Source organism: Rana temporaria, chromosome 7 (assembly GCF_905171775.1).
Source record: "Rana temporaria chromosome 7, aRanTem1.1, whole genome shotgun sequence".
NCBI lineage: Eukaryota > Metazoa > Chordata > Amphibia > Anura > Ranidae > Rana > Rana temporaria.
Window position 1 is genome coordinate 77,286,321 of NC_053495.1, and position 24,201 is coordinate 77,310,521.

At 46.9% G+C, this 24,201-nt stretch overlaps 1 protein-coding gene across 1 annotated transcript in view; it reads right to left on the bottom strand.

The window, feature by feature from the left end:
* The window catches only part of OGN (osteoglycin), a 515,507-nt gene that overhangs the window by 399,209 nt on the left and 92,097 nt on the right, over positions 1-24,201 (bottom strand). The window lies entirely within an intron of this gene.

The window sequence follows — 24,201 nt, forward strand, 5'->3', positions numbered from 1 at the left end:
GACCTCATCATCCCCTCTCTCCTCATCATCACTGTTGAAAACCTGGCAGTATGCTCCAGCTGGGGGAACATCACTCCCAGATTGTTGTCCCTCTCGGCCACCCCCTCTCCCTGGGCTCACATCAATGCCTTACTCCATCTGTGTTCCGTCATCGGAGTCTTCAAAACGCTGCGCATCTTCATGCAGCATGTACCCAACACTGTGTTGAAACAGTTCAGGGGACTCCTCAGGAGGACACGGTGGGACTAGGTAAGGATTGTGTGATGCCATTGTGCAGAGGGTAGAGGACGCCTTGGCAGCTGCTTTGCCAGACGACCTATGATCAGTCTGTGTGAGAGAGGATGAGGAGGATGAGGACGGCTTGGTCATCCACTCAACTAATTTCTCTGCATGTTGAGGCTTAACACGGCCAGCTCCCGAAAAGAAGGACGAGCGGCCACGGCCACGTGCTGAAGAGAATGCACCACATCCACCACCAGCGTTACCTCTAGATGCAGAGCCTGCTTGCCCTCGTGACTCTCTGCCTCTCTTTGTCCTTCCAGCCATATTTATGCGTTCAGGTGCTATGTAACAAAACAGAAGCAGTCACACCAACTGCGTTTAGGTGGTATTAAACAGCACCCGCACAGTAAGAGCGACTGCGTTCAAGTGCTATGTAACAGCACACACACAGTGACACCAACTGCGTTTAGGTGGTATTAGGTGATATTAAACAGCACCCGCGCAGTAAGAGCGACTGCGTTCAGGTCCTATGTAACAAAATAGTCGCAGTCACAACAAATGCGTTCAGGTGGTATTAAACAACACCCGCACAGTAAGAGTGACTGTGTTCAGGTCCTATGTAACAAAATAGTCGCAGTCACACCAACTGCGTTCAGGTGGTATTAAACAGCACCCGCACAGTAAGAGCGACTGCGCTCAAGTGCTAGGTAACAGCGCACACGCAGTGACACCAACTGCGTTTAGGTGGTATTAAACAACATCCGCACAGTAAGAGCGACTGCGTTCAGGTCCTATGTAACAAAATAGTCGCAGTCACAACAAATGCGTTCAGGTGGTGTTAAACAACACCCGCACAGTAAGAGCGACTGCGTTCAGGTCCTATGTAACAAAATAGTCGCAGTCACAACAAATGCGTTCAGGTGGTATTAAACAACATCCGCACAGTAAGAGTGACTGTGTTCAGGTCCTATGTAACAAAATAGTCGCAGTCACACCAACTGCGTTCAGGTGGTATTAAACAGCACCCGCACAGTAAGAGCGACTGCGCTCAAGTGCTAGGTAACAGCGCACACGCAGTGACACCAACTGCGTTTAGGTGGTATTAAACAACATCCGCACAGTAAGAGCGACTGCGTTCAGGTCCTATGTAACAAAATAGTCGCAGTCACAACAAATGCGTTCAGGTGGTATTAAACAACACCCGCACAGTAAGAGCGACTGCGTTCAGGTCCTATGTAACAAAATAGTCGCAGTCACAACAAATGCGTTCAGGTGGTATTAAACAACACCCGCACAGTAAGAGTGACTGTGTTCAGGTCCTATGTAACAAAATAGTCGCAGTCACACCAACTGCGTTCAGGTGATATTAAACAGCACCCGCACAGTAAGAGCGACTGCGCTCAAGTGCTAGGTAACAGCGCACACGCAGTGACACCAACTGCGTTTAGGTGGTATTAAACAACATCCGCACAGTAAGAGCGACTGCGTTCAGGTCCTATGTAACAAAATAGTCGCAGTCACAACAAATGCGTTCAGGTGGTATTAAACAACACCCGCACAGTAAGAGCGACTGCGTTCAGGTCCTATGTAACAAAATAGTCGCAGTCACAACAAATGCGTTCAGGTGGTATTAAACAACATCCGCACAGTAAGAGTGACTGTGTTCAGGTCCTATGTAACAAAATAATCGCAGTCACACCAACTGCGTTCAGGTGGTATTAAACAGCACCCGCACAGTAAGAGCGACTGCGCTCAAGTGCTAGGTAACAGCGCACACGCAGTGACACCAACTGCGTTTAGGTGGTATTAAACAACATCCGCACAGTAAGAGCGACTGCGTTCAGGTCCTATGTAACAAAATAGTCGCAGTCACAACAAATGCGTTCAGGTGGTATTAAACAACACCCGCACAGTAAGAGCGACTGCGTTCAGGTCCTATGTAACAAAATAGTCGCAGTCACAACAAATGCGTTCAGGTGGTATTAAACAACACCCGCACAGTAAGAGCGACTGCGTTCAGGTCCTATGTAACAAAATAGTCGCAGTCACAACAAATGCGTTCAGGTGGTATTAAACAACACCCGCACAGTAAGAGTGACTGTGTTCAGGTCCTATGTAACAAAATAGTCGCAGTCACACCAACTGCGTTCAGGTGGTATTAAACAGCACCCGCACAGTAAGAGCGACTGCGCTCAAGTGCTAGGTAACAGCGCACACGCAGTGACACCAACTGCGTTTAGGTGGTATTAAACAACATCCGCACAGTAAGAGCGACTGCGTTCAGGTCCTATGTAACAAAATAGTCGCAGTCACAACAAATGCATTCAGGTGGTATTAAACAACACCCGCACAGTAAGAGCGACTGCGTTCAGGTCCTATGTAACAAAATAGTCGCAGTCACAACAAATGCGTTCAGGTGGTATTAAACAACACCCGCACAGTAAGAGCGACTGCGTTCAGGTCCTATGTAACAAAATAGTCGCAGTCACAACAAATGCGCTCAGGTGGTATTAAACAACACCCGCACAGTAAGAGCGACTGCGCTCAAGTGCTATGTAACAGCACACACACAGTGACACCAACTGCGTTTAGGTGGTATTAAACAGCACCCGCACAGTAAGAGCAACTGCGCTCAAGTGCTATGTAACAGCGCACACACAGTGACACCAACTGCGTTTAGGTGGTATTAGGTGATATTAAACAGCACCCGCGCAGTAAGTGCGACTGCGTTCAGGTCCTATGTAACAAAATAGTTGCAGTCACAACAAATGCGTTCAGGTGGTATTAAACAACACCCGCACAGTAAGAGTGACTGTGTTCAGGTCCTATGTAACAAAATAGTCGCAGTCACACCAACTGCATTCAGGTGGTATTAAACAGCACCCGCACAGTAAGAGCGACTGCGCTCAAGTGCTAGGTAACAGCGCACACGCAGTGACACCAACTGCGTTTAGGTGGTATTAAACAACATCCGCACAGTAAGAGCGACTGCGTTCAGGTCCTATGTAACAAAATAGTCGCAGTCACAACAAATGCGTTCAGGTGGTATTAAACAACACCCGCACAGTAAGAGCGACTGCGTTCAGGTCCTATGTAACAAAATAGTCGCAGTCACAACAAATGCGTTCAGGTGGTATTAAAGAACATCCGCACAGTAAGAGCGACTGCATTTAGGTCCTATGTAACAAAATAGTCGCAGTCACAACAAATGCGTTCAGGTGGTATTAAACAACACCCGCACAGTAAGAGCGACTGCGCTCAAGTGCTATGTAACAGCACACACACAGTGACACCAACTGCGTTTAGGTGGTATTAAACAACACCCGCACAGTAAGAGCGACTGCGCTCAAGTGCTATGTAACAGCACACACACAGTGACACCAACTGCGTTTAGGTGGTATTAAACAACACCCGCACAGTAAGAGCGACTGCGCTCAAGTGCTATGTAACAGCACACACGCAGTGACACCAACTGCGTTCAGGTGGTATTAAACAGCACCCGCACAGTAAGAGCAACTGCGCTCAAGTGCTATGTAACAGCGCACACACAGTGACACCAACTGCGTTTAGGTGGTATTAGGTGATATTAAACAGCACCCGCGCAGTAAGAGCGACTGCGTTCAGGTCCTATGTAACAAAATAGTCGCAGTCACAACAAATGCGTTCAGGTGGTATTAAACAACACCCGCACAGTAAGAGCGACTGCGTTCAGGTCCTATGTAACAAAATAGTCGCAGTCACAACAAATGCGTTCAGGTGGTATTAAACAACACCCGCACAGTAAGAGGACTGTGTTCAGGTCCTATGTAACAAAATAGTCGCAGTCACAACAAATGCGTTCAGGTGGTGTTAAACAACACCCGCACAGTAAGAGCGACTGCGTTCAGGTCCTATGTAACAAAATAGTCGCAGTCACAACAAATGCGTTCAGGTGGTATTAAACAACACCCGCACAGTAAGAGCGACTGCGTTCAGGTCCTATGTAACAAAATAGTCGCAGTCACACCAACTGCGTTCAGGTGGTATTAAACAGCACCCGCACAGTAAGAGCGACTGCGCTCAAGTGCTATGTAACAGCACACACACAGTGACACCAACTGCGTTTAGGTGGTATTAAACAGCACCTGCACAGTAAGAGCAACTGCGCTCAAGTGCTATGTAACAGCGCACACGCATTGACACCAACTGCGTTTAGGTGGTATTAGGTGATATTAAACAGCACCCGCGCAGTAAGAGCGACTGCGTTCAGGTCCTATGTAACAAAATAGTCGCAGTCACACCAACTGCGTTCAGGTGGTATTAAACAGCACCCGCACAGTAAGAGCGACTGCGCTCAAGTGCTAGGTAACAGCGCACACGCAGTGACACCAACTGCGTTTAGGTGGTATTAAACAACATCCGCACAGTAAGAGCGACTGCGTTCAGGTCCTATGTAACAAAATAGTCGCAGTCACAACAAATGCGTTCAGGTGGTATTAAACAACACCCGCACAGTAAGAGCGACTGCGTTCAGGTCCTATGTAACAAAATAGTCGCAGTCACAACAAATGCGTTCAGGTGGTATTAAACAACATCCGCACAGTAAGAGCGACTGCGTTCAGGTCCTATGTAACAAAATAGTCGCAGTCACAACAAATGCGTCCAGGTGGTATTAAACAACACCCGCACAGTAAGAGCGACTGCGTTCAGGTCCTATGTAAGAAAATAGTCGCAGTCACACCGACTGCGTTCAGGTGGTATTAAACAACACCTGCACAGTAAGAGCGACTGCGCTCAAGTGCTATGTAACAGCACACACGCAGTGACACCAACTGCGTTTAGGTGGTATTAGGTGATATTAAACAGCACCCGTACAGTAAGAGCGACTGCGCTCAAGTGCTAAGTAAAAGCAGCGCACACGCAGTGACACCAACTGCGTTTAGGTGGTATTAAACAACATCCGCACAGTAAGAGCGACTGGGTTCAGGTCCTATGTAACAAAATAGTCGCAGTCACAACAAATGCGTTCAGGTGGTATTAAACAACACCCGCACAGTAAGAGCGACTGCGTTCAGGTCCTATGTAACAAAATAGTCGCAGTCACAACAAATGCGTTCAGGTGGTATTAAACAACATCCGCACAGTAAGAGCGACTGCGTTCAGGTCCTATGTAACAAAATAGTCGCAGTCACAACAAATGCGTTCAGGTGGTATTAAACAACACCCGCACAGTAAGAGGACTGCGTTCAGGTCCTATGTAACAAAATAGTCGCAGTCACAACAAATGCGTTCAGGTGGTGTTAAACAACACCCGCACAGTAAGAGCGACTGCGTTCAGGTCCTATGTAACAAAATAGTCGCAGTCACAACAAATGCGTTCAGGTGGTATTAAACAACATCCGCACAGTAAGAGCGACTGCGTTCAGGTCCTATGTAACAAAATAGTCGCAGTCACACCAACTGCGTTCAGGTGGTATTAAACAGCACCCGCACAGTAAGAGCGACTGCGCTCAAGTGCTATGTAACAGCACACACACAGTGACACCAACTGCGTTTAGGTGGTATTAAACAGCACCCGCGCAGTAAGAGCGACTGCGTTCAAGTGCTATGTAACAGCACACATGCAGTGACACCAACTGCGTTTAGTTGCTATTAAACAGCACACACGCAGTAAGAATGACGGCGTTTCTGTGCAATTCAATAGCCCAGTTGCATTAACAGCGACTGCGTTTCTGTGCAAATAAATTGCACACGTGCAGTAACAGGTAATGCGTGTATGTGCAATTAACTAGCACACGTTGAATAACACAGACTAATATTTTAAAGCTAATCCCTAATGCAGGCAATACAAGACGTTAGAGCACTGCATGTAGAACAAACTCCTGCCTGACAGATACTAATAGCAGATCTAGCTGAGCTATACAGTTTATAAATATATTGACAACTCCTAGGGATGTGAATATATTCTCTACAAACTGTAGATTAAACTATACTGACTAGCCTTCCTGCTCTATCTATCAATCTATCTATCTATCTATCTATCTATCTATCTATCTGGTAGAAAAGACACTGTGTCTCTATCTATCTCTCTCTCTCTAACTGTCTGTCTGACTTGTCTTTAACAAAGCCGGAACACACTACACACCCTGGCTTTGGCCAATTATGGCTCTTCGTTTTTTGCGCGCTGTGATTGGCCAAGCATGCGGGACATACAGCATGCTTGGCCAATCATCAGCGCTCAACGCCGCAGTGAATTATGGGACGTTTTGCGTCATTCGAATTTGGCGCGAATGACCCGTTTTGTTCGAGTTACGACGAACGATCGAACGACCGATGTTCGAGTCGAACATACGTTCGTATCGAACGCGAAGCTCATCCCTAGTCTCTAGTTTGGGTGAGCTTGTAAGTGCTTACACCTGGTAAGGATTTCCTTAAATTACTAACCCACCCACGCTCTATGAGCATGCTCAGAGACATCCAAGTGATTTTCACCCTTTAAAAAGAAAGGGAAAACATTTCTGTCAGAGCATGCTCAGATCAGCTCACATGCAGGAACAAAGCTGCAATGGCTGCTGAAAGTATGAGAGCTTTTTTTTTTCCCCCTGAACTCATGCTTTCCAGGCTGAAGGGGAGGTCTTAGTGAATTATTACGGAACAAAAATAAATAATAATAATTAAAATGCCCCTGTCCCTAGTAGCTCCCAGTCAGAAGTGAACACGCACATTTTTTTTTTCTTCAGGTTACCAGTTTATAGTTACAGAGGAGGTCTAGTGCTAAAAGTATTGCTCTCGCTCTAACGCACGCGTCAATACCTCACATGTGTGGTTTGAACGATGTTTACATATGTGGGCGGGACTTGCGTAAGTCCCGCCCACATATGTAAACACCGGGATTTTAAAGTACTACAGTTTGGCCCCATTCCATGAGTGTTTGCAATAGTAAAGCGTGACATGTTAGGTATCTATTTACTTGGTGTAACATCATCTTTCACATCACCAAAAATTGGGCTAACTTTAGTGTTTTGTTATTTTTTAACCACTTGAGCCCCAGACCATATTACTGGTCAATGACCGGGCCAGTTTTTGCGATTCGGCACTGCGTCGTTTTAACTGACAATTGCGCGGTCGTGCGACGTGGTTCCCAAACAAAATAGGCGTCCTTTTTTTCCCCCACAAATAGATTTTTTTTGGTGGTATTTGATCACCTCTGCGTTTTTTCTTTTTTTTTTGGTATAATCAAAAATAGTATAGGTGAGGTGCAAACAAAAGGGGCCAACAATGCACTCCCGGTGCCAGAAAACAATGTATCAACAGATCCCAAGTGAGGGGGTGATGTGAGGGTCTCAAAAAAGAGTAAATAGAAAATACCAATAGATAAACACTAAAAATTGGTAAAATCCTAAAAGCAGCTATTTAAATAAATGGGAGACCATTTAAAAGTATAAAACAGAGTATCAAATGTTAAAAGAACCAAAGTTCAAAAATGATAAAACAGCGCTGAAAGAGTGGTAAAAGAAAGCTCATAAAAAGCTTAAAAAGGAGAATGTGAAGAGTGATATGTGGAGTGATCACTTGAGAGGTGTTAGTGCACCCTACACCAATCAGATGAGTGCACCCAAATACCTGTGGAATACTCCCCCTTCTGGGGTGCAGGCTTACCACAGACAGGAACAATGAACAGTTATTGGTCCTTTGAACATATCACTATCAATCCTCTATCTCAGTCACGGTTGATCGCAAGGGGGACACATGTAATGAAAGCAAATAGACACAAACACAGGTGATAGTGTAGTAGCCTAAATAAAAACCCCAGATGTGTCACAAAATGATCCCCAATAGTAATGCTGCTGTAGCCACACCCTGACGCGTTTCGTCACCACCGACTTCGACAGAGGGCGTCTGTTGAAGTCGTCACTTCCTCTGTCGAAGTCGGAAGTGACGAAACGCGTCTGAGCGTGGCTACAGCAGCGCAACAAGGAAGCAGAGCTGCATTCCACAGCCATCCAGCCGGATTCGATTGTCAACACCACGCTCCATAGGACTATTGCGGCCCCTGGTGTCGAAAGGACGGCGGTGACTGCGGTGATATCTCTGCTTATCATTTTTGCTCATTCACAAGTGTTTATCTCTGTACGGGCATTACTATTGGGGATCATTTTGTGACACATCTGGGGTTTTTATTTAGGCTACTACACTATCACCTGTGTTTGTGTCTATTTGCTTTCATTACATGTGTCCCCCTTGCGATCAACCGTGACTGAGATAGAGGATTGATAGTGATATGTTCAAAGGACCAATAACTGTTCATTGTTCCTGTCTGTGGTAAGCCTGCACCCCAGAAGGGGGAGTATTCCACAGGTATTTGGGTGCACTCATCTGATTGGTGTAGGGTGCACTAACACCTCTCAAGTGATCACTCCACATATCACTCTTCACATTCTCCTTTTTAAGCTTTTTATGAGCTTTCTTTTACCACTCTTTCAGCGCTGTTTTATCATTTTTGAACTTTGGTTCTTTTAACATTTGATACTCTGTTTTATAATCAAAAATAGAGCGACATTTAAAAAAAAAAACTAAAATAATTGTTACTGTTTGCTATAAAAAATATACCCAAAATTAACTAAAAATAATATTTTTTTCCCTCAGGTTAGGCCGATACGTATTGTTCGACATATTTTTGGTTCCAAAAAAATCGCAATAAGCGTCTGATTGGTTTGCGCAAAAGTTATAGCGTCTACAAAATAGGGGATAGTTTTATGGCTTTTTTATTAATATATTTTTTTTTAATAGTAATAGGTGGCGATGAGTGATTTTTATCGGTACTGCGACATTATGGTGGACACATTTTTGGGACCATTGGCATTTTTCTAACGATAAATGTTCTAAAAATGCATTGCTTACTATAAAAATGTCACTGGCAAGGAAAGGGGTTAACACTAGGGGCGAGGGAGGGGTTAATTATGTTCCCTGGGTGTTCTAACTGTAAGGGGGGGTGGGACTGACTAGGGGAAATGACAGATCACTGTTCATACATTGTATGAACAGACGATCAGGCATTTCCCCCCCTGACAGGACCGGGATAAAGGGGAACTCCGCGCCAAATTTCAAACAAGAAACCGGCGTGGGTCCCCCTCCAGGGGTACATTAGGCTCTTCGGCTTGGTCCGGATCGTGAGGGGTTAAACCCACGCCGAAAAACAGCGTGGGGTCCCCCCAGATCCAGACCAAGCCCTTATCCCAAGCACGCAGTCTGGCCCGAACAGGAATGGGGGTGGGGACGAGCGAGTGCCCCCCCTCCTGAGCCATACCAGACCGCATGCCCTCAACATGGGGGAGTGTGTGCTCTGAGGGAGGGGGCACTGCACCCCCACCCCAAAGCACTCTTGTCCCCATGCCGATAGGGACAAGAGCCTCTTCCCCACAACCCTGGCTGTTGGTTGTCGGGGTATGCGGGCGGGGGGCTTATCAGAATCTGAGAGCCCCCTTTAATAAGGTGGCCCCCAGATTCCGGCCCCCACCCTATGTGAATGAGTATCGGGTACATCGTACCCCTAACCATTCACCTGGGGGGATAAATTAAGGGGTCTCAGGGATTCCCCAATGAACCCTGGGATTCCAGTGAAAAAAATGTGGGCAGGGAGGACTATACCGGTACTTGATAATTAGCTTCAAAAGCCTGAGTAGTTCATGTTTAAGAAAATGTTTATTCACATATACACATTGAAGATAAAAAATTAAATAAAATTACATCACATTAAAAACATTACAAGTATACAAACTTGACCACAATCAGGTCACCGGTTGTGCAAACCCCATTTAGCAGACGGGGTAAAATATCGGTGAGAGAATTGAAATCATAAGACCAATAGTCTCGAGTCTCGACTAGTTTCGCTTTCGCTTCGTCAGGAGACGGTCTGGAGGCACAGAGGTCCCCTGTTCCCAGAGGAGGGGGGGAGGGGGTTTCCAGATGGACGGTAAGTCAGTGGGTCACACGTGCACCAAGACCAAGTCTAATGAAACAGACCTGTGTGCCCGAATGGGCATAAAATATTAAGGGGATTGTGGGTCCCAGGACAAAGGAGTCCTATGGAACAGATCAATGCTCGCAGTAATGGCCAGATAAACAAGCCAATGCAGAGGACTGGCAATGGTTCAATTGCCAATCTGTGGAAATAACCAGAGAGCGAGCTTTGGGTTGTGAAGGTGTGCATATGTCCTGGGACCTGGCTCCTGGAGCCAGGTCCCAGGACATATGCACACCTTCACAACCCAAAGCTCGCTCTCTGGTTATTTCCACAGACTGGCAATTGAACCATTGCCAGTCCTCTGCATTGGCTTGTCCTGGGACCTGGAGCCAGGTCCCAGGACATATGCACACCTTCACAACCCAAAGCTCGCTCTCTGGTTATTTCCACAGACTGGCAATTGAACCATTGCCAGTCCTCTGCATTGGCTTGTTTATCTGGCCATTACTGCGAGCATTGATCTGTTCCATAGGACTCCTATGTCCTGGGACCCACAATCCCCTTAATATTTTATGCCCATTCGGGCACACGGGTCTGTTTCATTAGACTTGGTCTTGGTGCACGTGTGACCCACTGACTTACCGTCCATCTGGAAACCCCCTCCCCCCTCCTCTGGGAACAGGGGACCTCTGTGCCTCCAGACCGTCTCCTGACGAAGCGAAACTAGTCGAGACTCGAGACTATTGGTCTCATGATTTCAATTCTCTCACCGATATTTTACCCCGTCTGCTAAATGGGGATTGCACAACCGGTGACCTGATTGTGGTCAAGTTTGTATACTTGTAATGTTTTTAATGTGATGTAATTTTATTTAATTTTTTGTCTTCAATGTGTATATGTGAATAAACATTTTCTTAAACATGAACTACTCAGGCTTTTGAAGCTAATTATCAAGTACCGGTATAGTCCTCCCTGCCCACATTTTTTTCACTGGAATCCCAGGGTTCATTGGGGAATCCCTGAGACCCCTTAATTTATCTCACAATATTAGGACGATGGTACACCCCTTATTAATTTGCTTAATTGTAAAAAACAAAAAGGTTTAATCATATTCACCTGGGGGGAAAATGTAAAGTAAAAAAACACACCACACAGAATAAAATATTTTATTAATCAGCTCCGGGGGTCTTCCGCCGGGGCCCCCTTCACCATGAAGCTCCTTGCTTATGGGGAGGGCCGCGGGCTTTGTCGCTTTCTGCCGGGGCCCCCTTCACCATAAAGCTCCTTGCTTATGGGGGAGGGCCACGGGCTTCGTCGCTTTCTGCCGGGGCCCCCTTCACCATGAAGCTCCTTGCTTATGGGGGAGGGCCGCGGGCTTCTCCGCTGCCTTCCGCCTGGGCTCCCTTCACCATGAAGCTCCTTGCTTATGGGGGAGGGCCGTGGGCTTTGTCGCTTTCTGCCGGGGTCCCCTTCACCATGAAGCACCTTGCTTATGGGGGAGGGCCACGGGCTTCGTCGCTTTCTGCCGGGGCCCCCTTCACCATGAAGCTCCTTGCTTATGGGGGAGGGCCGCGGGCTTCTCCGCTGCCTTCCGCCTGGCTCCTCCGCGGGAGCCAGGGCTTCTCTCCGCTGTCTTCCGCCGGAGGGCGCCACCCTCCGGGCTTCTGCGGTGCCTTACGCTTCTGCCTGTCTCCTCCGCGGAGCCCAGGGCTTGTCTCCGCTGTCTTCTTCCTTCTCTTCCATTCGATGTTGACACGGCGAGGTCTCGCGCTGAAATGACGTCTGAGCGGTGGGCATTGACTTATATAGGGCAATGCCACCATGTGACCTCAACCCATGTGACATCACATTCCCATCATGCCCAGGGAATGTGATGTCACATGGGTTGAGGTCACATGGTGGCATTGCCCTATATAACTCGATGCCCGCCGCTCAGACGGCATTTCAGCGCGAGACCTCGTCGTGTCAACATCGAATGGAAGAGAAGGAAGAAGACAGCGGAGACAAGCCCTGGGCTCCCGGAGGAGACAGGCAGAAGAGGGAACAGAGAAGACAGCGGAGACAATCCCTGGGCTCCCGGAGGAGCCAGGCAGAAGAGGGAAGAAAGCGGAAAGAGAAGAAAGCCCTGGGCTCCGCGGGGGAGACAGGCAGAAGAGGGAACGCCAAGACAGCAGAGAAAAGACCGGGGATTTGGCGCACCCCCGGCAGAAGACGAGGAACAAGACCGGAGCCCTGTCGGAAGTCACCGGAAAGACCGGGGGATAGGCGCCATCCCCCGGCAGAAGTCGCCGAAGTCTGGATGCCCCCCCTAATGTTAAATTAAATGGGTTGGGGGGCCCCGGCGGAAGGCACCGGATAAGACCGGGGTGGGATGGCGCCCTCCCCCGGCAGAAATCGGCGAAGCCCAGGGGCCCGGTGAAAGATCAGGAGAGAAGACACCCCCCTTCTGAAAGAGCTAAAAGAAGAAAGGGGGGCCCCGGAGCTGACTAATAAATTATTTTATTCTGTGTGGTGTGTTTTTTTACTTTACACTTTTCCCCCAGGTGAATGGGTAGGGGTACGATGTACCCCATACTCATTCACATAGGGTGGGGGGCCGGCATCTGGAGGGCCCCTTATTAAAGAGGCTCGCAGATTCTGATAAGCCCCCCGCCCGCATACCCCGACAACCAATGGCAAGGGTTGTTGGGAAGAGCCTCTTGTCCCTATCGACATGGGCATAAGAGTGCTTTGGGGTGGGGGGCAGTGCCCCCTCCCTCAGAGCACACACTCCCCCATGTTGAGGGCATGCGGTCTGGTATGGCTCAGGAGGGGGGCGCTCGCTCGTCCCCACCCCCATTCCTGTCCGGGCCAGACTGCGTGCCTGGGATAAGGGCTTGGTCTGGATCTGGGGGGAACCCCGCGCTGGTTTTCGGCGCGGGTTTAACCCCTCACATTCCAGACCAAGCCGAGGAGCCTAATGTACCCCTGGAGGGGGACCCGCGCCGGTTTCTTGTTTGAAATTTGGCGCGGCGTTCCCCTTCATGGTCAGCGCAGGCTGAAAACAGGTCAGAGATTCCCTTGTGGCGCGTCACGCAGCGCAATTACGGGTACGCCGCTTGGTATTTACCAAGATTTTCTCGGCGTACTGACAAGGCGCACGGGAAGCCCCGAAATTTCTCTGTACGCATGCCCAGTATGAAAATGAACCTCCCGAGGTTCAGGCGCACTGTGCAAGCGTACGGGGATCGGTTCCCTAAAATCACTTTCACTTTCAATTCGGCCCGCAACACTTATTCAAACACATGTCACAACACTTCCCCCGCATCACCCCACCTCCCTCCCTAATAAACTCCCACCCAAATCCCTGCAATTTAAATTTCAATATGCCGTGCGCCAGATCTATAGTAGTGCTCAATGCGCCCTCTCCTGTGCGCACTGAGCACTTTAGTAACTAAGGAAATACACTGCACTAGCAGCGTATTTCTTTAGTAAATGTCAAAACGGCTGCTACTCCTGCTTTTGCTCCGTGAGTCATGGAGCAAAGGCTTGGTAAACCAGCCCCTGTGTCTCTATCTCTCTCTCTCTCTCTAACTGTCTGACTGCTCTTGTCTGTAACAAAGCCGGAACACACTACACGAGGCCGCCTTGCAGGCTGCCTTTTATAGTGTGGGGCGTGTACTAAACCCCCTGAGCCATAATTGGCCAAAGCCACCCTGGCTTTGGCCAATTAGGGCTCTTCGTTTTTTGAGCGCTGTGATTGGCCAAGCATGCGGGACATACAGCATGCTTGGCCAATCATTAGCGCTCAGCGCCGCAGTGAATTATGGGACGTTTTGCGTCACTCAAATTTGGCGCAAACGACCCGTTTTGTTCGAATTTCGTCGAACGATCGAACAACCGATGTTCGAGTCGAACATACGTTCGAATCGAACATGAAGCTCATCCCTACTGGTGATGTCAGTGTCAGTTAGCATGAGATTGTTTGCCACACTATCACAGTGTCACTATAAGTCATTGATCATCGCCATTACTAGCATAAAAAAATACAAAATCCAGTATATACTGTATACCATTGTTTGTAGATGCTATAATAACATCATGCACAAACTACAGCTTATTCAGAATGCCGCTGCAAGGCTACTCACGGGTGTTGGTCGTCGTGACCACATCACGCCATCGCTGAGAGCCCTGCATTGGCTACCCGTGAAGGAATGGGTTCTGTTTAAGACTGGTTGCACGGTGCACAGGGCTACCCATGGCAAGGGACCAGTGTACCTGCAGGAAAAATTCACCAAGTATGTGCCGAACCGTACCTTAAGGTCGGCTAATTCGGAAACTTTGGTGATCCCTAAATTTCGAAAGAAAAAATGCGGAGGGAGGACAAGTGCGGTCTAGGGAGCACAGTTTTGGAACCCCTTGCCTCTAAAATTAAGGCTTGAGAATGATCTTTTTAAGTTCAGGAAGCTTCTAAAAACGGTGCTTTTCAGTCAAGCCTATGGAATTACATAGGTTTTTATAGTTCTTTGATCTGATAACCATTTTAAATTTTGATCTGTTCCGCTGCCTGTGTGTTTTTTTGGTTGTTGCTGTATTGTTGTTCTCGGCGCATCGAGGCCTACGGGTAACTGACTGTGTTTTGTACCATTTTGTACTTTTAAGAATTTTAATAAATAAATAAATAAATATAACTTTCACACAAACCAATTAATGTACGCTTATTGGATTTTTTTTTAACAAATATATTTTTTTATGTAAATTTTGGCCTACATTTATGAAGAAATGTGTTTATTTATTTTGGATGTTTTATAGTGGAAAGTTTGGGTAGTCCTAGATAACAAAAAACATAGGTGTACATTTAATAAACCATAATAAGCCGACATCATGATGATCACCTGCTTGGCTGCAGTGGGCAGTGGATGGATTGAAAGCAGCGCTGCTGTCAATCACATCCAATGTCATGGCGTGCGGGGCTATGGCCGTCACTGTATCACGGGAGCGCGCCCGCAACAGCTACTCACCTAGCTCGCATGTCTGTGTGTAGTTGTTGTGGGGAGGAGCCGCGACAACCGCCGAGGGACCCCAGAAGACCAGGATCGGGGCCACTGTGTGAAAAACTAACTGCACAGTGGAGGTAAGGCTCCATGCACACTGAAGCTAAAAAAACGCCAGTAGCTTTGCAGGGAGCCTTTCAACGTTTTTTAACATTTTTGCAATAGCGTTTATTAGCGTTTTTCAGTGTAGCGTTTTGTAGCTTTTTTTTTTTCAATTGCGTTTAGCATTTTTTCCTGACGAAAAACAGCACTTTGAACGCAAATTTCAGGGCGTTCAGAAAAAAGCCAATAAACTCCAAAGTTTATTAACACTAAATACGCCCATGTGTGCATGGGCACAAAGGCTAACATAGAGTTCAGTTTATGGACTTTTTAAAAAAAGCCCAAAACGCCAATAAACTGCAGTTTATCAGCTTCAGTGTGCATGGAGCCTTAGAGCTGGTTCACACTGCGGCGGCACGACTTCAGGGGCGACTCGGCAAGGCGTCCTGAAGACGACTTCAGAGGCGACTTGCAAAATGACTTCTGTATAGAAGTCAATGCAAGTCGCACCGAGTCGCCCCCGAAGTCGTACAAGAACCTTTTTCTAAGTCGCTTGCGTCGCTCCTATTAGAACTATTCTAATGAATACAATGGGACGCGACTTGTCAGGCGGCTGAGTCGCCTGACGAGTCGCCCCAGTGTGAACCGGCTCTTAGTATAAAATGTTTGTTGTTTTAAAAAATAAAAATAAATTAATTTCATGTTCTCTCCTCCTCATCACAGCACATGACCACTTTGTCACAAAATGGACAATTTAATAAAGTGAGATCTGAAGATCTCACAGCTCTTCCACTGAAATATCTCCCTTCCAGATTCACCAGCTCAGAGGTGGAGAATCTGGGAGAGAAGCTGGTGCGATTAGAGGAAGGAGGCTTATTTCTTCCTAATATCAGCACCAGTGGGTTAAAAGGGAATATTAACAACATTATGGGGCTGATTTACCAAGCCTTTGCTCCATGATTCATGGAGCAAAGGCTGGAGCAACAGCCATTTTGGCATTTACTAAAGGAATGCGCTGCCAAAGCAGCACAATTCCTTATTTACTATAATATCGAGTGCGCCCAGGAGGGGGCGCATGGTGCTCCCCTATGGACCTGGCGCACGGCATTTAGAAATGTAAAATGAAAGTGTTTGAGAGTGAGTTTTTTTAGGGGGGGATGTGGGATGATGTGGGGAAGTGTAGTGACATGTGTTTATGTAACATTTACGGGCCGAATTGAAAGTGAAAATGACTTTTGTTAAAACGAGCCGCTGCGCCTGCTAGTACATTTAAACCTGCAGAAGGTTTATTTGTGTACTGCACATGCGTGAGCGGCAACTTTTGGGCAATCACGCACGCCGGCAAAATATTGGTAAATATCAAGTGGCGTAGCTGCTTTTGCGCGCCTTGAAGCGGCGCACGTGAATGACCGAATTGTTTTTAGCCTACGCTTACCATGAAGGGGAACTCCGCACCAAATAAAAAAAAATAAAAAAACGGCGTGGGTTCCCCTTCAGGAACATACCAGGCCCTTAAGTTTGGTATGGATTGTAGGGGGGAACACCTACGCCGAAAAAAACATACCAAACCCTTATCCAAGCACGCCGCTTGGCCGGACAGGAATGGGGGTGGGGACGAAAAAAGGGGGAAAAATGTTAAGTTAAAAAAAACACACTACGCCAGCTGCGATGGCGTGCACGTGAGGTGGAGGCACGCTCGTAGGTGGGGGGAGTGAAGAGCTGGGAGTTTGGCGGGGACGAGGACGGACCGCGCCGAATGCAGAGCGGAGACGACAGCCCCCATCCGCACACCGCACGCTGCCGATTGGAGCGCAGTTCATGGGACACTCGCTGCAGCGTAGCGGCGGGAACGGATAGCTGCACGAGACGGACCGGTCCAGCCCGTTCTACACTATGCTGCATGGCCGCATTGGGGCTCATAGCGGCTAAAGGAACGGAGATGGACGGGAGAGGAGGAGGAGAGCGGGTCGTGCAGCGGGAGGTCTGAATCTGCTCTGATCGCACGGTAGTATACATCTACCCACACTCACCATCACGGGAGAAAAGGTCGGTCCCCACCTCTTTCTTTTTTTTCTCCGGCGGAGGTAAGGTAGAGAAAGTCCCCAGGGGATGAAGATAAGGAGGTAATGAAAACAATGTGAATACTATCAAGGTTGATCGAGGTCTGTTAAAGGTCTGTTAAAAGTCTGGTATCACTCAGCCGCTGACTACCCAGACGGAGAGTAAAATACACAATTGTTTTTACAGGAGGTATAAAACCTATCCATAAGCATTAAATGGCAAACTCTCGAATTAAGTAAACGGGACTGTGTTACCTAAATAGGCTTGGCGTACTGCGATGTAATGTATGGTACAAGGTGAGGATATCTGAGAGGAAAATTGGAAAGATGGCAGGGAGACAGGGAGGAGTGGCACAGCAGTTTAAAAACTCATATACAAATAACCCTACGAACCTGGAAGGGGTGTCCCCCTCTCTCGTATAAAAACCTTCCTTACAGTACATACAAAGTGATCCTCAGAAATTGGATACATACAGGAAATATCCTTAACATTTTAGGGATTTTCCCTGGTCCTTCCCTGACCCTACATTCCCTGGCAGATAGCTGGATGAGACATACGCATACGGGAAGAAACTCTGGGGGTTCATCTGTGTTTACTCTAAAATGTGCGAGTTGAACTAGCGCATATTGAACCGTGACGGACTGCCATTTACACCTTCTCCCTTTTCTTTTTTTTGTTTGAGTACCCAGCTGACTTAGCCCTGGAGCCACATTACACACTGATACTGATTGGTAGGGATAGGGTACGCCAGGTATCGTGTGACTAGGGTGAGTAGAGGACCAATAGACTGAGTGGAGCGGTATTTAAAACTGTATGACAATCAGGTGATCCATATGAGCTGTGTGTAATCATGTAAAAGTATGTCGTCAGCATGGGTAGCTGTCTATTATGGGTGTAATACTATAGTATTAAACTAGGTGGAGCACAAATATCCCTCTGAGAAGCACCCAGAACAGATAAAAAACGGCATACAAGTACAGACCTGAAACTCCACGCATAACATATTGTGCGTCTGCTAGTCCGAAGGCCTATCCTGCCACAACGTATTATCTGTCCCTGACTGAGGGGAAACTGTATGTACCCCTCCCCCCTTATCTCATCAGCACCTACAATAATCATCCACAGTAATGAACTGGGAGATACTCTGAATTTTTTTGGATAATATATAAACAGAGAGGTGGCCCTCATAAACAGTAATCGGTATTCTGTCGGATATCTCCCAGCCATTGGGACGGGAGGGAGTGCTGGGGCAAGAGCGGAGAGGGGATAGTAGAAGGTCAAGCTGGGGAAGAGAATTAGAAAAAGGGAGAATAAGATGAGCAGAATGACGAGCAGGTCTACAAAGGGCGGACCCCCGACAACGCCAAGTAACATAACAACAACAACAAGCACTATTAGACCTTTTATGACTAAAGGTGAAAGCCCACGAACACATGGAGCCCATGGAGCAACAAAGCAACAACAAGTAAACAAAGACAAAAAGCCTGAAAATAAGAAACCCCAGGGGGGAAACCCCAGTGAAACATCTTTGGCGTTAAGAGAAGAGGGTAATGTAGAGTATGGCCCTGAAAGTAGCAGGATTGAGGATCAACGCACAGACACACAGTTCTTTTCAAAAGAAGAAATGGCAGAGATGCTGCTAAAACTGGAAATAGCGATTAAGAGTGAAATTAAGGTGAAATACAGAACCTGCGGACCGACCTGGGACATCTGCTCTCCAGAATTGAAACAATAGAAGAACGAATAGAGAAGCAAGAGCAAGAAACAAAAGTATTAAAGGACCAAATAGAACAGACACAATTACAACAGAGACATATTCTCTATAAATTAGAAGACCAGGAAAACAGAAACAGGAGACAGAATTTGAGGATAAGGTCAATACCATGGGAGAGGGGAGAAGATCTTAGGAAAATAATGCAGAAGATATTTAACCCCCTGTTGGAAAGATCAGTGGAAGACCCAATAAGGATCGAAAGGGTCCATAGAGTAGGGAATCCGCAAAGAGTCAGCTCGGAGAGAACAAGGGACGTGATAATTAGGTTCCAACTTTATGAGGACAAAGAAAAAGTCTGGAAGAAACTAAGGGGACAACCCCTGATAATCTATGAAGGGACAGAGCTACAGATATTTACCGACCTATCACCAGGACCCTGGCAAGGAGACGAGTATTAAGACCACTTCTAAAGCGGATGATAGACCTGAATATCAAATATAACTGGGGGTTCTCGGCATGTCTAGTTGGGACAAGGGAAGGGAGGTCTGCAACATTGAGATTCCCGGAGGACCTGGATGAGTTTTGTAAAAAATTTGATATTCAGACACCCGATCTGCCAGGATGGGGATAGAGAAATAGGAGATAGGGAGGGAAGATGAAGAGCTTCCCTCTCCTTTCCAGTCTTTCTAGCGAGTTTTTCTATGTCTTTTTTCTCTTTTTGTTTTTTGTGTTCTTCTCTCTCCGGTTCTCCCATGGTGGTGGGGGACGCGCCGCCCTCCCCCCCCCCCCTGGGTCCCATGATCGGATCGAGGGGGAGGCAATTCCAGTACCCCACCTAGAGAAAGCTGAACCAGACATGGAGGATGGTTCAGAGGTCATTAATTGGCCTAAAGGGGAGGCAGGGGGATGGGGGGAGGGGGGTGAAGGAGGGGGGAGGGGGAGGGGGGAGGGGAGGAAATTGGGCCTATCTCACCGAAATAATCAGAAGAGAGAATAGGGGGAAAATTAAAGATGCCACTAATTAAATGTTTATCATACAATGTGAAAGGTCTTAACAACCCAATTAAGAGACATAAGGTGCTTAAGGAGCTGAAAAGATATAAAGCAGATATTGCCTTTTTACAGGAAACCCACATTACTTTAGGATCAAATGTTAGACTATACGCTCCAGACTTCCCTATCTGGTACTATGGAGACACTATCTCCAAAAGAGCCAGAGGGATCGCAATTGGAATCTCAAAAAGGACTTGGTTTGAACTAACTGAGAGACTGACTGATCCGGAGGGGAGATTCCTCTTTTTAAGGGGGAAACTGGAAGAGATGGAGTGTACTTTAGTAAACATATACGCCCCAAACGCTCTACCAATAAAATTCCTTTTGGGAATATTGGGGAAGCTAACAGACTTCAGGAAGGGGAGAATAATCATGGGTGGAGATCTTAATCTATGTATGAACCCCAAAATAGACAAGACGTCCCAGACATCGGGCGTACAAAATATACAATTAAGAAAGCTAAAAGATACCTTATACAGGAGCCAATTGGTTGATGTTTGGAGAGTCTATAACCCAGACCAACGTGACTATACATTTTATTCCCCGGTGCATGGAACTTATTCAAGGATTGACCATATACTGGTGGATCATAGAACGTTAGATATGGTGGTAGAGACGAAAATAGAAACCATGACGATTTCAGACCATGCCCCGGTTAGCATCTCAATAAACATCCCAGGAAATCAGAAGTCATTCCAAAACTGGAGGTTAAACGAACATCTCCTGATAGACGAGACTAGTCTAGCAAGGGTCCAAAAGGAGCTGGAAGAGTATTTCAGGCTAAACGAGTCAGATGAAGTTTCAGTAGCTACAGTGTGGGACGCACATAAAGTGGTGATAAGAGGGGCCCTGATCTCAGAGGGAGCAAGGAAAAAAAAAGAAAAAAGCCGTAAAAAATAAAAATTGATAGAAGAGATCTTCCTGTTAGAACAAAAACATAAGAAAATGGTAAAGCAACGAGACGTGTATATGGACTTGGTTAATAAGCGCAACGAACTAAAAGAACTTTTGGACCAAGAAACTAGAAGGGATTTTAATCTAATAGCTAGGGAAAGATACATGTGGGGGAATAAAACAAATAAACATCTAGCAAGGATGGTGCAGAAAAAGAAATCAAAAAACTACATAGATAAAATTAAAAATGGAAAAGGAGAGGTGATGCATACAACAAAAGACATAGCTGAAACCTTCAGAGTATATTATGAGAAACTGTACTCGGTGGAACAAAAGAATGGTCAGACGGGAAAAAATAAATAAAATCACAAAATTCCTGAAGGAAGCAAGGCTATCAAAAATAAGTAGAAGTGATGCATCAGTGATGGATAGGCCAATTACGGAAAAGGAGATCGAGCTGGCTCTTGCGGGCTCAGCCTCAGGTAAAAGTCCAGGCCCCGACGGCTTTACCATCTTGTACTACAAAAAATGCAAGAAGATCCTTATACCAAAACTATGTCAATACTTTAACGGACTGGGAAAAGCTTTTAATTTAAGCAGAGAGGCCTCAGAGGCAACTATTACGGTTATCCCTAAGGAGGGCAAGGACAGGAGGGACTGCGCAGGGTATCAACCAATATCTTTGTTGAACAATGATATAAAATTGTTCGCAAAGGTCCTGGCCAAGAGAGTTAAACAGGAAATGATAAATCTGGTACATCCAGACCAGACAGGATTCACCCAAGGAAGAGAGGGGAGGGATAATGGAGTTAGAGCATTATTGATAATTCAAAAAATGAAAGCGACTGGGTCCCCAGGTCTACTCTTGTCTATAGATGCAGAAAAGGCATTCGACAGGGTAGACTGGGGACTCATTCTACCAGAGGCGGCCCGTCCATAGGAGGCGCCCGGACGCCGCCCCCCCTCCCCAGTCAGAAGAAAAAAAAAAAAAAAAAATTATTTAAACCTGTGCCTTTAAAAAAAAAAAAATCCTAAAAAGGTCCTTATGTGCACTGTGTCCGCGCGCCGGGCGCTGGGCACAGTGCGGTAGGAGTAGCGCCACGTCTGTGCAATCACGGGATTGCAGACGTGGCGCTACATTGGCAGCCAAAATATGCCATTGTGGCGCTTCCCAGCGCGCCATATGCTTCCGGCGCGATGGACAGTAGTATTGTCATTGGCGGGCGGGTGCATACACTTTCTATGTGCACCCGCCCGTCTCTGTGCTAGTTCCGACGTCACTGGACAAACAGGAAGTGACGTCGGCACTATACAGCTCAGTGCGCCCGTTCGTGGAACAGGTAAGCTGCATTCCATGTCTTCCCCTCACCCCAGTTTGTACTGTTCTGTGCTTCGGCGGCAGCAGCAACAGCATCGGCGGCCGGCACACCTCCCCACCCGCTTATTGAGACTTCAACATGCCGTCAGGAAGCACCACCCCCCCCTCCCGCTGGTTGAAAACTTTTTTTAAATGTCTGCCATCAGGAAGCACCCCCTATTATTGTTTTTTTAAAATGCACATTCACTGCCTGATCCCCACCCATCCACCTCGGAGCCTTTTATTGTAGTTAGACTGCTGGGACTTTTAGTTCTCCATCTTCTCCTGGGGCTAATGGAGAAGATGGAGATTGGAGAACTACAAGTCCCAGCAGGTTATACATACAATAAGGCTCTGAGGTGGATGGCATGCACTTGAGCCCAGGAGAAGATGGGGAACTACAAGTCCCAGCAGGTTATAATATAAGGCTCCTAGGTGGATGGGTGTCTTATATTATAACCTGCTGGGACTTGTAGTTCCCCATCTTCTCCTGGGCTCAGGTGCATGCCATCCACACCCATCCACCTCAGAGCCTTATTGTATGTATAACCTGCTGGGACTTGTAGTTCATCTTCTCCTGGGGCTCAGGTGCATGCAATCCACCATCTATGGGACTACAAGTCCCAGCAGTGAGAAAAACTGGACAAAGATGGTGGATTGCATGCACCTGAGCCCCAGGAGACGATGGAGAACTACAAGTCCCAGCAGGTTATAATATAAAGCTCTGAGGTGGATGGATGACTGGACAGTGACACAGTGGGGACAATTGGCACAGCGGCATGAATGGGCACAGTGGTGACAATTGGCACAGTGGCTGCGTTTGGCATGGCACAGTGGTGACAATTGATGGCACAGTGACCACAATTGATGGCATGGAACAGTGGCTGCATTTGATGGCATGGCACAGTGGCTGCATTTCATGGCATGGCACAGTGGTGACAATTGATGGCACAGTGACCACAATTGATGGCATGGCACAGTGGCTGCATTTGATGGCATGGTACAGTGGTGACAATTGATGGCACAGTGGCTGCGTTTGATGGCATGGTACAGTGGTGACAATTGATGGCACAGTGGCTGCGTTTGATGACATGGCACAGTGGTGCGAATTTTTCTTTTCTTCGTTAGCGCCCCCCCCCAAAAATTTTGAGCACCAGCCGCCACTGCATTCTACGCACCCTGGAGGAAATGGGATTCGGTCCAAGGATGAGGGAGTGGATAGCGGCGCTCTATAAGGAACCTAGGGCCAAAATAAAAATAAATGGTAGCCTCTCCCAAGCACTGACAATGAAAAATGGAACAAGGCAGGGGTGTCCTCTGTCGCCACTCCTGTTCGTGCTTTCCTTGGAACCACTGCTGGCCAGGGTGTGTAATTGTCCTGATATTGGAGGAGTTCAAATAGGAGAGGACGAACATAAACTCTCTGCGTTTGCAGATGACGTCCTCTTCTATCTGACAAACCCCAAAACCTCAATTCCAAAGTTATTAGACCTATGTACGCAGTACGGAGAAATATCAAACTTTAAAATCAATGTAGCCAAAACTGAGACCTTGAGCATTAATATAAATAGGCGAGAAGAGAAGGAGCTTAGAACGGAGTACCGATTCTCGTGGGTAAAAGAACTTAAGTACCTGGGCATCCTCTTAGCAAAATCAATTAAAAAAATGTATGCGATAAATTTTATCCCCCTGTTAAATGAAATCAGGAAAGAAATAGGGAAGGTGAAAAACAGACCAATATCTTGGATAGGGCGAATTAACTACTGTAAAATGGTTATACTCCCAAAAATTACCTACAGGTTTCAGATGATACCTATAAGTTTGCCTAAAATACTTTTCTCAGCTCTTAAGAAACAGATTATGAATTTCATCTGGAAGGATA